Here is a 15,764-nt window from a genome sequence, read left to right on the forward strand (position 1 = left end):
ATTTAATTGTGAGGCCCTCTTCATTTTGGACATCGGTTGAGATCAGATAGGTGAAGGAGGGTCAGGATAGAGGGGAGACCTTAGACTTTGCCAGAAGAAAATTGTTAGAAAAGGTGGTGAGGGCAATTTCAGTGGAGAGAAGAGGGTGAAGTTAGGTGGGGCAGGGGTGTCTAGAAGAGTATTCATAGATAAAGAGTCAGTGGGTGTTAATGTCTTATTCAAAGATTTTAAGTAGAACATCAAGCAATCTGTTCTTTATTGAAAGTTTTGTGTGCAGAGCACTGCTTTAAAACATGTGAGAGTTCAGTTATCCTAAAAGGTGTGATCCCTGCCCTCAAAGATCTTGCAGTGTAGTGAGCAGGAGAAAGTGGGATATTTGGAGCGAATGGTGTGCATTTGCACACAATCGATCAATCAGACAATGATATTTAGTGAGTGCTTACTATGTGCAGAGTAATAATAATGTTGGTATTTGTTAAGTGCTTACTATGTGCAGAGCACTGTTCTAAGCACTGGGGGAGATACAGGGTCATCAGGTTGTCCCACGTGAGGCTCACAGTCTTAATCCCCATTTTACAGATGAGGTCACTGAGGCACAGAGAAGTGGAGTGACTTGCCTACCCACAGTCACACAGCTGCCAACTGGCAGAGCTGGGATTCGAACCCATGACCTCTGATGTTAAGCCCAAGCTCTTTCCACTGAGCCACGCTGCTTCTCTAAGTTTAGTTGGTAGGAGGATCTGAGGCCTGTGGGCTAGCCACTGCCAACGTCCGTTCATCTTTTCTCAGTCAGACAGCAATCAGTGCTATTTATTTAATGCTAAGGGGAGAAGAGTGTATACTATTTGGGAGAGTATAAGAGGTGGTAGACACTATTCCACCCCTCAAGGAGCTTACAGCCTTTTCTCCTTGCTCCTGGGTATCCTGGATCAGTGATAAACTGGTACCAGATCACACATATTTCCATGTAGAGGCAGGAAAAAGAATCTTAAAAGCCTTTGATACGTGTCATGTTTTCCTATTCTAGTCCAATAACCCTCTCTCCAGTTCAGAAAGATCTCACCACTACTACGAGGGTATTAGGTGATGGTTCCTTAGAATCCTTCCTGCAGAGTGTTACAGGGAGGCAGCTGCCATCAAGGCCTGACAGCAGGAAGACTTTGTCATTATTCCAATTGGCCTCAATTGGTAACCAGGCAGCAGACTTTAGGGAACCTCTGATGTAGATAGAGTACTGCGCTTTGTTTTGTTACTGCACTTTGCTGAAAAACTGACAAGGAGGACAATTACAGATTCACACATAGGACACAAAAACATAAAACCCTCCTTCTACCGTGCAGAGAAATGTGTAAATGCTCAACTGGTTTGGGCAGGAATTGGAATGAAAGGACCAAGAAAGAGAAGCAGCGTGAATGGAACACGGGCCTGGGAGCCAGAAGGACCTAAGGTTCTAATCCTGGGTCCGCCACTTTTCTGCTATGTGACTTTGGGAAAGTCACTTAACTTGCCCATCTCCTTTTCTTTTATGTGGGGATTAAGACTGCGAGCCCATTTAGGACAGGGAATGTATCCAACATGATTATCTTGTATCTACCCCAGCACATAGTACAATGCCTGGAACAGAGTAAGTATTTAACAAATATTTTAAAAGAAAAAATAAAAGAAAGAGGTCAACTCTGCCTAAGCCCCTTCTGTTAGCCTTGATTGTCTTCCTCGCCAACCTTGGGAATGGAAAGGGATCATTAACATCCAAAACCACCATTTCTCTGTAACATTCGGAAAGGCAACAAACTTGTCCCTGCAGAAATCGTCCCGATGCCACTTGTGGGGAAGAAGGGGAGAGGGTTTTTTTTGTTTCTTTCCTTGGTCTCCATGGGGCCATAAAGCAAGAATCCATGGCCCGGTCACAAAATGTGGAACAGCTTCCCGGCTCCCATAATTGGCCGCCTAGATGCCCAGATGAGGCTCTGGCAAATTTCACTGGACTGCAGTCCTTAGAAATGAGGGCTTAATCAGTTTTAAACTATTCAACAAATTTCTGCCTGCCCAAACAAGACCCTTAAAGCCAGATGGGTATTCATTACCTACTAGAACGATTGCAGCAACCTTGCCTCCCTAGGGTAGATTATTCAGGACTGTTTGAGTTCTGCTTGAGGGCTTGGCAGGAGACCACGGTGTTGTCTGCTCTTCCATAGCCCGTCCAATTCCCTTGACTTTAAAGGTTTTGATTCCTTGACTACGTTTACTTGGAATGCATTGAAGAGGTGGCATGATTTGCATTTCAGCATAGCTTGGCTTTGGAGGCAGTGAAGTGACATTGACATCAACCACAGAAAATCAGCCCAAGAATCAGTCTTCCACTGGTATCTATCTATTGAGCACTTACTCTGCAGAGCACTGTAATAAGCTCTTGGGAGAGCATAATAGAATTGGTAGATACAATTCCTGCCCACTGGGAGCCCCTCCCTGGTTCATGCTTCGCTGGTGTCTACAAACTCTGTTATATTGTACCTTCCCAAGTGCCTAATTCAGTGCTCTGCGCCCAGTAAATGTTATTAAATATGATTGATTGGTGACTAAATGCTAACTAGCTCAAGGGTAGAAGAGTTGTAGATCCAGAATCAGAATAATGCTTCTGACTGGAGAAACTTTGCTAAAAATCCCAAGACATACAATATGAGGCTAGGCCACTTCCATATTCTCTTTGTAGTGACCTAGAGTGATTGTTACCTTTGGATAGAGAATGTGTCTGTTATATTCTGTTGTATTCTCCCAAGCGGTTAGTACAGTGTCCTGTACCCGGTAAGAGCTCCATATATACAATTGATCGATTGACATCCATTCCCATGGCGGCGGATGTACTTACTGCCTACCACCCCAAACTTCCCCCTCTCATTCTGGACTCATTCCCAATTAATCTATTTGGACTTTTTTTGGACCTTTCCCATAGTTTTCCAATAACTTCATAGTCCCTTCAACAATTGGTTATGGTCATTTTCTCCATGAAAACATTCAAATTCCTTTTGAAGCCATTAATGTTTCTTTGCCTGTGGTAACACAGTCCATAGGCTGATCCTTCAGGATGTCATAGATCAGGACATTACAGTAGCTTCAGCTTCATTTTGTTTTGCCCACTGGGTGTGCTAGTTAAGTATTTTATTTTACATTTTATTTTTAGAGAGACGGGGCACCTCTTTTTTTAAGACTGGTGAGTTATTTGATTTGGTTGCAGGGTGTTGGGTGATCACATTTACTAAGAATTCTCAGATCTAAATGGAGGACTATTGAAATATCTAGAATTTATGAATATTTGCTTAGTCTGTTAAATTCTTGAACATCTTTTCACCTAAGAAACTGTGAGTTGGGGCGGGTCAATGACGATTGTGAGGAGTCAGACATGTGGTAGTAAAAGAAACTCTGACCTGTTGACACGTCTAATAGTAGGTACCAAAGAAGCATTCGTATATAATTGCAAATGTTTTCCCAACTGCCTGTGACTTAAAACACTCTATATTACAAATAATTCCACTATTATTTATTTAAGTACTTAGTATTAAGTAATAAGTAATTAAGTACTTAGTAATAAGTATTCATTTATATACTGTATTCCATTTAAATTTAAAATGGGCAGTGAAAATGAAATGATGAACATTTTATGTATCTGGTGGTGCTGTCGTACAATTTCAGTGTCAAACAGTACCGGACAAAGTAAAATTTAACTCTGTTCTTATTGCACTTTCTCTTGATGCAACTCCCTGAGGTGACTGCCTCGCACCTGAGTTTAATATCACGAAAAGTGTTTCTAACAGCAGGAATAAAATCTTTTAAGCCCAGCTCTGCTCATGATCAACTAACACCTGTTGTGACGAATTGCTATTTTCATAGTGCAGTGTTAGGATTATTTTTATAGATGAAAATAAACCCCTGACATACACTTGAGTGAACAACTTTAGGCTCTGGAAAAAACATTCTGAATGTGCGGTCTGAAACTAACTGAGAAATACATGGGGCATTAGATTAATAATAGTTTTGCTGGGGGCACATTTCTCAAAGATGCTGTCACTCTTGTTGTGTAATGAGGACTTTCACATTGTTTTTAAAGGTTTCTCCATATTTTAACCTTTTCTAATTTTATGGAATCATTTCAGCCATTCTCTAAAGGTGGGGATAGATCATATTCACATATTGAATATGGTATTTGTTTATGGATTCCTTCAAGGACAGAAGGTTCTAATGGGGACTAAGAGCACGAGGGGCTTGGTCAGGTGGATTTAGAACTTCTATCTCCTGTAATTCCTCTTCTCCAGTTAGTAGGAAATCACATCAAAATCATCTGGGGATAGAGCACTGCACTGGAAACTTAGGGGTATAAAAAATAATTAAAGTCAGTGTCTCTATCTTATTTATCTTTTTTAGTCTTTATTTTTTCAAAGTCATAATCTCACGTGCCACCATTTTACAGAAAAGGAAACTGAGGAACAGATTGGTCATGTGACTTATTCCGGCTCTGGAGATAAGCCAGGGATAGAGCTGGAACTAGACCTCAAGTCTCTGAGTATCCAGATTTGCCCTCTCTCCTCAAACCTGGAAACAGATGGCTCTTCATGATGCCCATTGTGGATCTCCAGTGTAGACACCTGCTCTGTAGGTGGCCTTGGTACTGTGAGAGTGATGCCAAGAAGCAGTGTGGTGTAGTGGGTAGAGCACGGGCCTGGGATTCAGAAGGTCATGGGATCTAATCCTGGCTCCACCAATTGTCTGCTGTGTGATATTGGGCAAGTCACTTCACTTCTCTCTGCCTCAGTTACCTTATCTATAAAATGGGGATTAAGACAGTGAGTCTCATGTGGGACATGGGCTGTGTCTATCCTGCTTTCCTTGTCGTTATCCCAGTGCTTATTTATTTATATTAATATCTGTCTCCCCCTCTAGATTGTAAGGTTGTTTGGGGTAGGGACTGTGTCTGTTTTATTGTCCTCTCCAAATTGCTTAGTAGTCAGTCGAATTTATTGAACACTTACTGTGTGCAGAACACTGTACTGAGCACTTGGGAGTATAATATAACATTCCTTGCCCCCAGTGAGCTTGGAGTCTAGAGGGGGAGACAGATCTGTACTTAAGTGCAAGCGCTCAGTAAATACGACTGCCTGACTGCCTGGCACAGAGTAAGCACTTAACAAATACCATCAAAAACAAAAAACTCTCCCTCAAGGCTTTCTGATCAGAAAGAAGGCTCATCCACTCTTCCCCTTGGAGCCAGAAAGGAGCTGAGGGTGAATAAAGTGCCCTTTTTTAAACAGTCCATTTAAGCCTCTGCAGGCAGGATGTGACACCAGCCTGGAGAACCGTGGTTGCCAGTGGCCCGCAGGACAAGGTAGAGCTGTCGTGGCCCTCTTATCTCACCACTGGCTCCCACGCGAGCGGCAGCAGCGGCGCTGAGGCCTGTTAAGTCAAGCTGGGCAAGGAAGGGAAATGCTCAACCTTCCCCTCAGCCCCTGGGCACCCTGAACAAAGTTGGCGACTGTGATTATCAGCCTGCTAGCAGGGGTCAGGCTCAAGAGCTGCCCCTCGCTCTGGTGCAGCTGCAGTGAATTGGATTCTGGGCCGGCGCCACCAGCCAGGTCTGGTGGGGGTGGGGGCCACAGGAGGAGGAGGGACCAAGCAAGATGCCCAGTGCTCTGTTACCCCGGCACCTACCCCTTTCTGGCACCCCCTTCTAATGAACTGGGAGTAAATTACTCAGGACCTCTCTTCCTGGCTTCTTTGATACCATGGCCAGTCCACCCAGGATTTAGAATAGTGCTTGGCACATAGTAAGCATTTAACAAATGCCATCATTATTATCCCTTGGAAGGATTTTGCCCTGCTGATCCTTCCCCAGCAAAGGGATGTCGCTCCCCTGAGGCTTCAGTATAATCTCTGCTAATCTGATTAACAAATTAGCAGATATCTTCAATTTACCGACCAATCTTGATCCTTGCCCATAATGACTGATGTCTGTTTCTCTGCCTCGGGCAATATTTTTGGATTTTCCAGGAGTTCTACCAGAATTCCTTAAGCAGGACAGAGTATGCTGTCTGCTCATGTAATTAGCAAACAATTCCATCTTCCTAACTCCAACTGCAATTTATAATCATCCTCTAGTCTGATCAGCAAACAGTCTTTGGGTAGCCAGGATTCACTAAGTCCCCTTCCTGACGCTTTTCGATGGGCTTTACTCTAGCTTTCTCTTCCGCGTGATTATCCAGAGCCCCTTGTTCATCAACTCTGATGCTCATTTGTCTGGAAGTTTTGAATAACTAGTCCCCAAAGTTTTATTGTTAAAGGAACTAGTCTCTAGTTGGGTTTTCAGTTTGTCACAGAAGGAAATCAGATCCAGAGGATATCATTCTCTGGAAATTGAATTGAATATCAGAGTAGGCCTTTCAGATGCGGGTACAACAGTGCATCCTCCCAAAATAATGTAAGAGAAGTTTAGCTATGTAATATTTTGGAACAGTATTGGGGCTATTCCTCCTGTGTGGAATATATTTTTATGCGTCACACCTGTGAGATAGCAGATCTTGCCTTGTTCTTGTTTCAGAGTCGAAAGGTCACCTTGCTCATAGCCAAAATACTAAAATGACTTGAATTCACTATCACATCTCGATAAGGAATGTTGAGAGAGATGGAAATCAGAGTTCAAGGTTTAATAGGATCAGTTTAAAGCCATACCTCACTTTGGTTAACAGCTAATGCCTTGACAAGTGTTTGGAATTTAAATCCTTTCTAATGCTAAAGACCAGTCATTAATTTCTCCACACCCATTGGTATTAGGGTGGGAGAGGTTTTCTAATGTGGATGGTATTGCCTCATCACTGTAGCTAAGTCCCTGAATTTGTAACTTGCCAAGGAGATTAAAACACAGTTCTTAAGTGCTTTAAATTGATTTGTAATGCATTAAGACCTTACAGTGGAAACTCTACATATTCAGTCAAACAATCATGGTGTTGGGAAAGTACAGTACAACAATAATAATTATAATTATGATATTCGTTAAGCACTTACTACGTGCCAGGCACTGTACTAAGCCCTGGGGTGGATACGAGCAAATCTAGTTGGACTCAGTCCACATCCCACGCAGGGCTCACATTCTTCATCCCCATTTACAGATGTGGTAACTGAGGCATAGACAAGTGAAAGTGGCTTGCCCAAAGCCAAGCAGCCAACAAGTTCATTCATTCAATAGTATTTATTGAGTGCTTACTATGTGCAGAGCACTGTACTAAGCGCTTAGAACCCATGACTCCCAGGCTCCTGCTGTATCCTCTACTCCATGCAGTTGATAGATGAGATACCTGTCCACAAGGTGCAAAAAATATACAGCAGAGACAATTATTAGAATAAATCACAGAGAGCAAAGATAATAGAGTATAAGGCTATGTACCTAAGTGCTGTGGGGCTGAGGTGAGTATCAAAGCGTTAAAGGGGTGCACGGCCTAGCGAATTGTCAACACAGAGGGGAGGATGGAGAGGGAAAGTGTGGGCACGGAATGTGTCTGTTTAGTGTTGTACTGTTCTGTCCCACATCCTGCCTCTGGCTTGGAATGCCTTCCCTCTTCATATCTGAAAGACAGATATTCCCTCCTCACCCTTCAGAGCTTTATTGAAGGTGCATGTCCTCCAGGAGGCCTTCCTCTACGGCCTTGACTAAGCGCTTAGTACAGTGCTCCACACACAGTAAGCAGTCAATAAATACAACTGAATGAATGAATGAATTTAGTCAGGTAAGGCCTCAGTCAATCAATTAATCATCTTTATTGAACCGTACTGTGAACAGGGTACTGTACTAAACGCTTGGGAGAGTGCAATGTTACAGAGTTGAAGGAGACATGATTTTAAGAAGGTTTTCAAGAGGGGGAGAGTGGTGGTCTGTGGAATATGTAGGGGGAGGGAGTTCCGGCCAGAGGGAGGACATGGGCAGGGAGGAGTCCGAGGGATAGATGAGATTAAGATACAGAGAGTAGGTTGGCTTTAGAGGAGCAAAATGTGAGGGGTCGTTTCACTTCTGGTTTTGCAACCGTCAATCCAGAACCTTCTGGGTCTGTGTGTTTTTCCAGTAAGAAAAGCAATTAGAAATACTTAGGAACTGCAGTCAATTAGGAATGTCCCAGTTTATTTAGTGGTACTGGTTGGAGGTATTAAGTGAGCACGCATGGTGCAGTGCATCAGACTCTCCTCTGGAGTCTCACATTTCCTCCTGCCTTCAAGACATCTCTTCTTGGGTGTCCTGCCAACACCTCAAACTTAACACGCCCAGAACAGTTCTCCTTCTCTTCCCACCCAAACTCTGTCCTCCCCGTGACTTTCCCATCACTGTAGATGGCACCACCTTCCTTCCTGTCTCCCAAGACCGTAACGCTGGCAAGCCCCTGACCTCGGTGTTATCCTTGACAAGTCTCTCATTCAACCCAGAATTTCAGCCCGTCATTAAGTCGTGTCAGTCCAACCTTCACAACATCGCTAAAATCCACCCTTTCCTCCCCATCCAAACTGCTACCACGTTAATCCAAGCATTTACCGTATCCCACCTCGATCACTCTATCAGCCTACTTGCTGACCTCCCAGCCTCCTGCCTCTCCCCACAACAGTATATACTTCACTCTGCTGCCCTGATCATTTTTCTATGTAAACCATCAGTCCATGTTTCCCCATTCCTCAACAAACTCCAGTGGTTGCCCATCCTTCTCTACATCAAACAGAAACACCTTGCTGTTGGCTTTAAAGCACTCTATCACCTTGCCCCCTCCTACCTCACACCTTGCCCCCTCCTACCTCACCTCACCACTCTCCTACTACAACTCAGCTTGCACACTTCACTCCTCTAATGTTAACACATTCACTGTTCCTCGATCCTGTCTGTCTCCCTGCTGACCTCTTGCTTACATCCTGCCTCTGGCTTGGAATGCCTTCCCTCTTGGTATCTGAAAGACAAATATCCCCTCCTCACCCTTCAGAGCTTTATTGAAGGTGCGTGTCCTCCAGGAGGCCTTCCTCTAAGGCCTTGACTAAGCCGTCTTTTCCCTTTCTTCCACTTCCTTCCACTGTCACTCTGACTTGCTCCCTTTATTCATCCCCTCTCCCAGCCCTACGGCCGGCACTTGTGTATATATCTATAATTTATTTATTTATATTAATGTCTGTCTCCCCCTCTAGATTCTAAGCTCATTGTGGGCAGGGAATGTGCCATATTGTTATATTGTATTTTACCAAGCACTCAATACAGTGCCCTGCATACAGTAAGTGCTCCAAAAATACAATTGATTCATTGATAGTCGGATCCATTTCCTCGTCATCCAAAAATCAGTCAGGCAGTGGTATTTATTGAGGGCTTTCTGTGTGCAGAACATTGTACTAAGCTCTTGGGAGTTCAATGCAGTAGAGTTGGTGGATGTAATCCCTGCCCACAAAGAGCGTACATTCTAGAGGGGGAGACAGGCATTTAAATAAAGGCAAATATATATATATGATGATGTTGGTATTTGTTAAGCGCTTACTATGTGCTGAGCACTGTTCTAAGCGCTGGGGTAGACACAGGGGAATCAGGTTGTCCCACTTGGGGCTCACAATCTTAATCCCCATTTTACAGATGAGGTAACTGAGGCACCGAGAAGTTAAGTGACTTGCCCAAAGTCACACAGCTGACAAGTGGCCGAGCGGGGATTCGAACCCATGACCTCTGACTCCAAAGCCCGTGCTCTTTCCACTGAGCCACGCTGCTTCTCGTATATATATATATATATATATATATATATATATATATATATATATATATATATATATATATATGTATGTGGAGCCGCGGGTGGGGTGAGCATCAGATGCTTCAGGTGTACAGACCCAAGTGCATAGATGATGCAGAAAGAGGAGGGAATAGAAGAGATGCGAGGTTACAGTCTATTGGGGGAGATAGACATTAAAATAAATTATAGATAGAGGAAATAGAGTTGAATGTTATGGACGCAAGTGATATGGGGCTGGGGTGAGTATCAATATCCTAAAGGATATGAATTGATAACCTGATGTACCTGTTACAATGCAATTCCAGTAAATTCATTTTTAAAGGGATTCATCCTTACTTTTGTAAAATCTAATCTACTTATCATAAAATTGGAACTATAAAGAGAATGTTAGCATGGCCCCTGTGCAAGGATGACATGTGAATTCTACTTTTCATCTCATTTAAAGAAAGTTTGAATCTCTGAGAGAGATGTTTCTCTGATTATGAAAAAGGTGCTTCATCATCCTAAGTAATGCTTAAAATTACAATTTCTGTGTATTGATAATTAAATTTGCAGTACATAACGGGAAAATAAGAAATTTAGTGTGAAAGTCGCTAGTTGATTAACTTAATTCTAATCATAACATTCTTATCTATTTTAATCTTTGTTTCATTTCATTGTTTATGCTTTCAGTAATTAAATTGTTAAACATATGGAGGTTTTTTTTAATCTTGAGTTCAGTGAAAGTCAATTTTATCATCCGATTAACATGTGTGGTAGGTATGTCCTATTTCAAGAAGGGATATTTGACAGAAAGCATGTATGATTTCCCCCATTCGTTATAGTTTTAACGAAATGAAAATCACTGTTTTTCTCTATTGAGCTAAAATTCTGGTGTCCTTCCAAAAAGTGGGATGACCAATAAGACTGTGGTCAATTCTGAAGTAATGTAAAAAGAAGATATGGGCTTTGAAAAAGAAATTTGGCCATTAGTAGGCAAGGAATCTCTTAAACCCAGAATAGGTCTGGACAGACATTTTTCATGCAACATTGTGGCGAAATGTGAACCAAAACTGAACTACGAGGCCCAGGACCACCAAATGTTTTTCTTATCCCATTTAATTGATATTTTAATGTAGTTCTTTGCTTTCCCTTTTCTGTGGCCGTAGATCTCCATTTTTTTTTATTAGAGTCTGAAGACCTGTCCATTCTGGAAATGATTTCCCTTTTAGGGGTGACTTGAGCCACATGATTGTATGCCTATAAATGGAATTTTTATGTTATCTTCCCTTTTCCATTGCACTGATATATGCAGCATTCACAGCACTCTTGGGCATAGTGAAGAAAAATCAGGACAAAAATGTCTCCATATTCTAACATCAGATCAAACAAAGGAAAGTATCCAAACAATCCCATTTATTGAGTGCTTACTGTGTGCAGAGCACTGTAGAAAGTGCTTGGGAGAGTACAATACAGTTTTTCATGCCTGGAGATATTGGCTGCAGTAATGATGTCATCCCCACTTATTCAATGACTGATGTGCCTGGGCAGTGAGGGTGCTATTGGAGGAAAAACCCTTATCTTTGTCTCATCTCTTTTTGCATTAGAATTAATTGGTCTACTGGAATCCTGAGCCTGCTTTGTTTGACCATCCTTCAGTCCTGGATGTGACCCTCTGATCATTCATTCATTCAGTAGTATTTATTGAGCTCTTACTATGTGCAGAGCACTGTGCTAAGCACTTGGAATGTACAATTCGGCAACAGATAGAGACAATCCCTGCCCAATGACAGGCTCACAGTCTAACCGGGGAGACAGACAGCAAAGCAAAGCAAAACAGAACAAAACAAAAACAAGACAGTATCATCAAGATAAATAGAATTAAGGAGATATACACCTCATTAACAAAATAAATAGGGTAATAAATAATAGTATTTATTATTCTGTTCTTCCGGTTAGATTGTAGCCACACTCCCTGTGAGTCATGGACAGCTTTGTTCGGCTCACAGGTTCAGTTTAAACATCTGGATCGGTTCAAGTGAAACTCTTATGGGGGGTTTTTTTAATGGTATTTGTTAAGGGCTTACTCTGTGCCAGGCACTGTACTCAGTGCTGGGGTAGAGACAGGCTAATCAGGTTGGACACAGTCCATGTTTCACACCGCATGGGGCTCACAGTCTTAATCCCCATTTTACAGGTGAGGGAACTAAGACACAGAGAAGTGACTTGCCCAGGGTTACACAGTAGACAAGTGGCAGAGCTAGGATTAGAACCCAGCTCCATCGGGTTATCAGACCCGAGTTCTATCCATTAAGCCATGCTGCTTCTTTTATTGTATTCAAATTTCCACATCCCATGTATAGATGGTGCCTAACTCATTTTGAAAATTTCCATATGGTAATTTTTCAGTGCTTATTGTATGTCGAACACTTTCTAAATGCTGGGGTAGATACAACTTGATCAGGTTTCATGTAGACCCTGTCCTGCTTGGGGCTTACAGCCTAAGTAGAAGGGAGAACAGGTATTGAATCCCTAGTTTACAGTTGAGGAAACTGAGGCACAGAGAAGTTATGTGACTTGCCCAAGGTCCCACAGCAATAATTTGGCAGAGCCAGGATTAATCAGTCAATCAATCATATTTATTGAGTACTTACTGTGTGCTTAAGAGAGTACAATACAACAGAGTTGGTAGCCATGTTCCCTACCCACAGTGAACTTACAGTCTAGCTGGGGATGTAGATAATAATTTAAATTAATTATGGATATGTATATAAGTGCTTGGATATGTATATAAGTGAGGGAGGTGTGAATAAGGGTGCATATCCAAGCACAAGGGCGAACCAGAAGGGAGTGGGAGAAGAGGGAATGAGGGCTTAGTTGGGGAAGGCCTCTGGGAGAAAATGTGCTTTTAATAAGGCTTTGATGGTGGAGAGCGTGATCATCTGTCGGATGTGAAGAGGGAGGGAGTTCCAGACCAGAGGCACTACGTGGGCAAGAGGTCATCCAGGTCTTCAGATCCTCTGATTCTCAGGCCCGTGCTCATTCCACTAGACCACACTGCTTCTAGTTGAATCTGTTCCCCAAGATTTGAAGTTTTATGTCACGTAGACCCTGTTGTCAATTTTTTCCCAGAAATTTTGTCCTGCCTTTTCAAGAACAGCGCTTGGCACGTAATAAGGGCTCAACATATACCATCATCATCATAGTGGGACAGTTAATAAAGGCAGATGAGATCAGCTAGGTGGCTTGGTCACATTCACCCAATTACCCTTTCTCATTCACACAATTACCTAGAGGCTGTGGGTGTCTTAATTACTAAGTCCTCAGTGTAATGATTTGATGCAGTATGGGATTAAGTCATAGCAATAGCCCGTGGCTCTGGTTTTCAGTAGGAGTGCAATTGTAGCAGTTTAAAGATTTAGTTGTATGAACAAGGCGACTGCCAGAAAAGACGCTCTTCGTGAAAACTGAGCCAACAGGTTGTGACTCCTGGTTTTGAATTGTGTCCTGGTGATCTACCGAGACATCTTGCTTTCAACAGAAATAGAGCTCATGGGGTCTTGTTTATTGTGGTCGTAAATAGATTCATCGTTTCACTTGTGCATCTGAGCACTTTAACTTTATGAAATAAACCAGCTTCTGGAACTGGTTTGCCACTGGAGGGTTCCTTTCTGGGCTTCAGGGGGTGTTTTGTTTAGACAGGGTGACTTCTTTCAAGACAAAATCATCTCTTTAAAGAGGACAGTGCTTCCTGGATGCGTGTGCTTTCCTTTGGTTTGATATTGACTTTTCCAGTCTTCGTGTGAGTCTTCAACATTCATTCACCGAGTAGGACGGGCAGTGAACGGCGGAAGATAGTGTGGCCTGCAAACTCCTGTGTTTCATAATTTCTCTTGATAATGGCTTTGTTCATTGCATTTCCCCTTTAGGAAGGTAGAAATTTACGTGTTCTACTGGATTACAGAAACAGCGGTGTAGGTGCTTGGATCTGAATCATCCTGAGTAAATGGGTTATCGGCCTCAGTAAATCAGCAGAACTGTCGTTTCGTTGCCCACAGCAACTGCCCACAGCAGTTCAGTTTGTAAGCAGCTCAGACCACTTCAGAGCATTCCTTTGCAGATTTTGGAATTTAGTTTATTCCAACCTGAATATAACCTCCTAGATAAGCCCCATATTTTGGGGGCCGTGCCATGCTTCTCATCGTTGGCATTTCATCTTGGCCAAGGTCTTCCCTTGGAATACGATGAGCTGTACTTCCCCTGAGAAACCGAGCAGATGGAAAACTTCACAGAACCTTCTAATTGTGCCCCAAGGACTTGAAACCCCTCCACAATACCCTCTGCTCTCTCATTCAGCAATTACGAGCTCCAAATGGTTTAATAAATTCTGTGATTTTAATAATGTCATCTGGAGGTGCTGGGTGAAAAAGGTGAGGTAATGTGAAAGAACATGACATATGTGCTGGGTTCACAGAGATGTGGTTTAACCAAAATATAATGACTTGCTCTGCTAATTCCTTAGGTACTAGCATTTTGAGGTTAATGTGCCGACCACCTACCCTCTTGTTACCACCCAGAGACTTCCTCTCTCCCTCACGCACACTCATCCAATCTCTACAGACACCCCCGCCCCAGCCCTAGTCCCTCCTGCACTTCTACCTTTTCAGTGACCGATTTTGCACACATGTCCTCTTTCCCAAGTATTTCAGCCCTCTCATTTATCTTGCTCTTCTAAGGCCTCTGCCTTGTCTTTTCCTGTTGAGTCATTTCCGACCCATAGCGACTCCATGGACCCATCTCTCCTAGAACACCCCACCTCCACCTGCGATCATTCTGGTAGGGATCTATAGAGTTTTCTTGGTAAAAATCCAGAAGTGGTTTACCGTCACCTTCTTCTATGTAGTAAACCTGAAGCTCTACCCTTAACTCTCTCCCATGTTGCTGCTGCCTAGCACAGGTGAGTTTTGACTTGTAGCAGATTGCCTTCCATTGGCTAGCCACTGCCTAAGCTAGGAATGGAATGGGTGTGCCTCTTCTTGGCTCTCCCTCCAGTAGCCGAGACTAGTAGAGTACTGGAAACTCTCCAGGTACGATCCTGAGAAGGGTTCTAAGACCTCTCTTCCTCATTTATTCTTATTTTAACCTTTCAATTCCTTGCATGTTTTTCTCTAGATTGTACTAGGCAGTAAACTCATTGTGGGCTGTGAGCGAATCTACCAACTCTCCTGAGCACTTAGTTCAGTGCTCTGCACCCAGTAAGCACTCAATAAATACCATTGATTCCAGTCCAAACCTATTCCTTGTGCCCAATTTCCCTACGTATCTCTGGTTGCATGTATCGTCTTTCTTTTCATTCTTATGATCTGCCATTCATCTGTTGTATCTTTCACCCTTTTGCCTCTCCCCTCTAGCTCTACTCTTCCATGTCCATTTCATGATTACCTAAGTCTGCATAGGAAATCCTCTTTAAAGAGATTAGGGTGGAGTGTTCCTGGCCATTGCCCAGATTACTCTGCTATGGGCCACCCCCTTAAAGGTTTAGACATTTTTCCCCTCTCCCTCCTTTAAATGCTTTTTCATAAAATCAAGGGGTATCTTTTCAATCTTGGGATTTGTGAATAACAGAATCTCTTCTAGATGTGCCCTTTGTGATGTCCTTGATAATGATTTGAGTCTCCTTTCCAGAATGACCATTTAGTCTCAGGATTGAGACTTCAGGACTGAGAACCTTCATGAGTCATTGATTTGGGCAGCACCACTTACAGTCCCTTTATCCCTGCCAGCCTCGTTCCTTTTGGGGGCCTAGAGGGTTGTGACCTAGAAGGCAGGCAAGGGCAATTCCTTGCCATTGGCTTTGAAGTAGTCAATTAGCTCTCTCCAATCTACCTTACATTTCCAATTTCATTCATTCAACTGTATTTATTTAGCACTTACTGTGTGCAGAGCACTGAACTAAGTGCTTGGAAAGTACAATTCCAATTTCCTACTACAACCCAACCTGCA

General features: G+C 42.8%; 1 protein-coding gene, 1 non-coding gene and 1 pseudogene across 2 annotated transcripts in view; 2 read left to right on the forward strand and 1 right to left on the reverse strand.

Annotated features, from left to right (window-relative positions):
• TTC27 (tetratricopeptide repeat domain 27) overlaps positions 1-15,764 on the forward strand; it is a 190,676-nt gene that overhangs the window by 82,432 nt on the left and 92,480 nt on the right. The window lies entirely within an intron of this gene.
• Positions 10,123-10,222, forward strand: LOC114817387 (annotated as a pseudogene).
• On the reverse strand, positions 14,729-14,866 carry LOC114817479. The gene has a single exon (XR_003765333.1). It is a non-coding gene; the product is annotated as a small nucleolar RNA SNORA7 (small nucleolar RNA).

This window comes from Ornithorhynchus anatinus, chromosome 1 (genome assembly GCF_004115215.2).
Source record: "Ornithorhynchus anatinus isolate Pmale09 chromosome 1, mOrnAna1.pri.v4, whole genome shotgun sequence".
Classification (NCBI taxonomy): Eukaryota; Metazoa; Chordata; class Mammalia; order Monotremata; family Ornithorhynchidae; genus Ornithorhynchus; species Ornithorhynchus anatinus.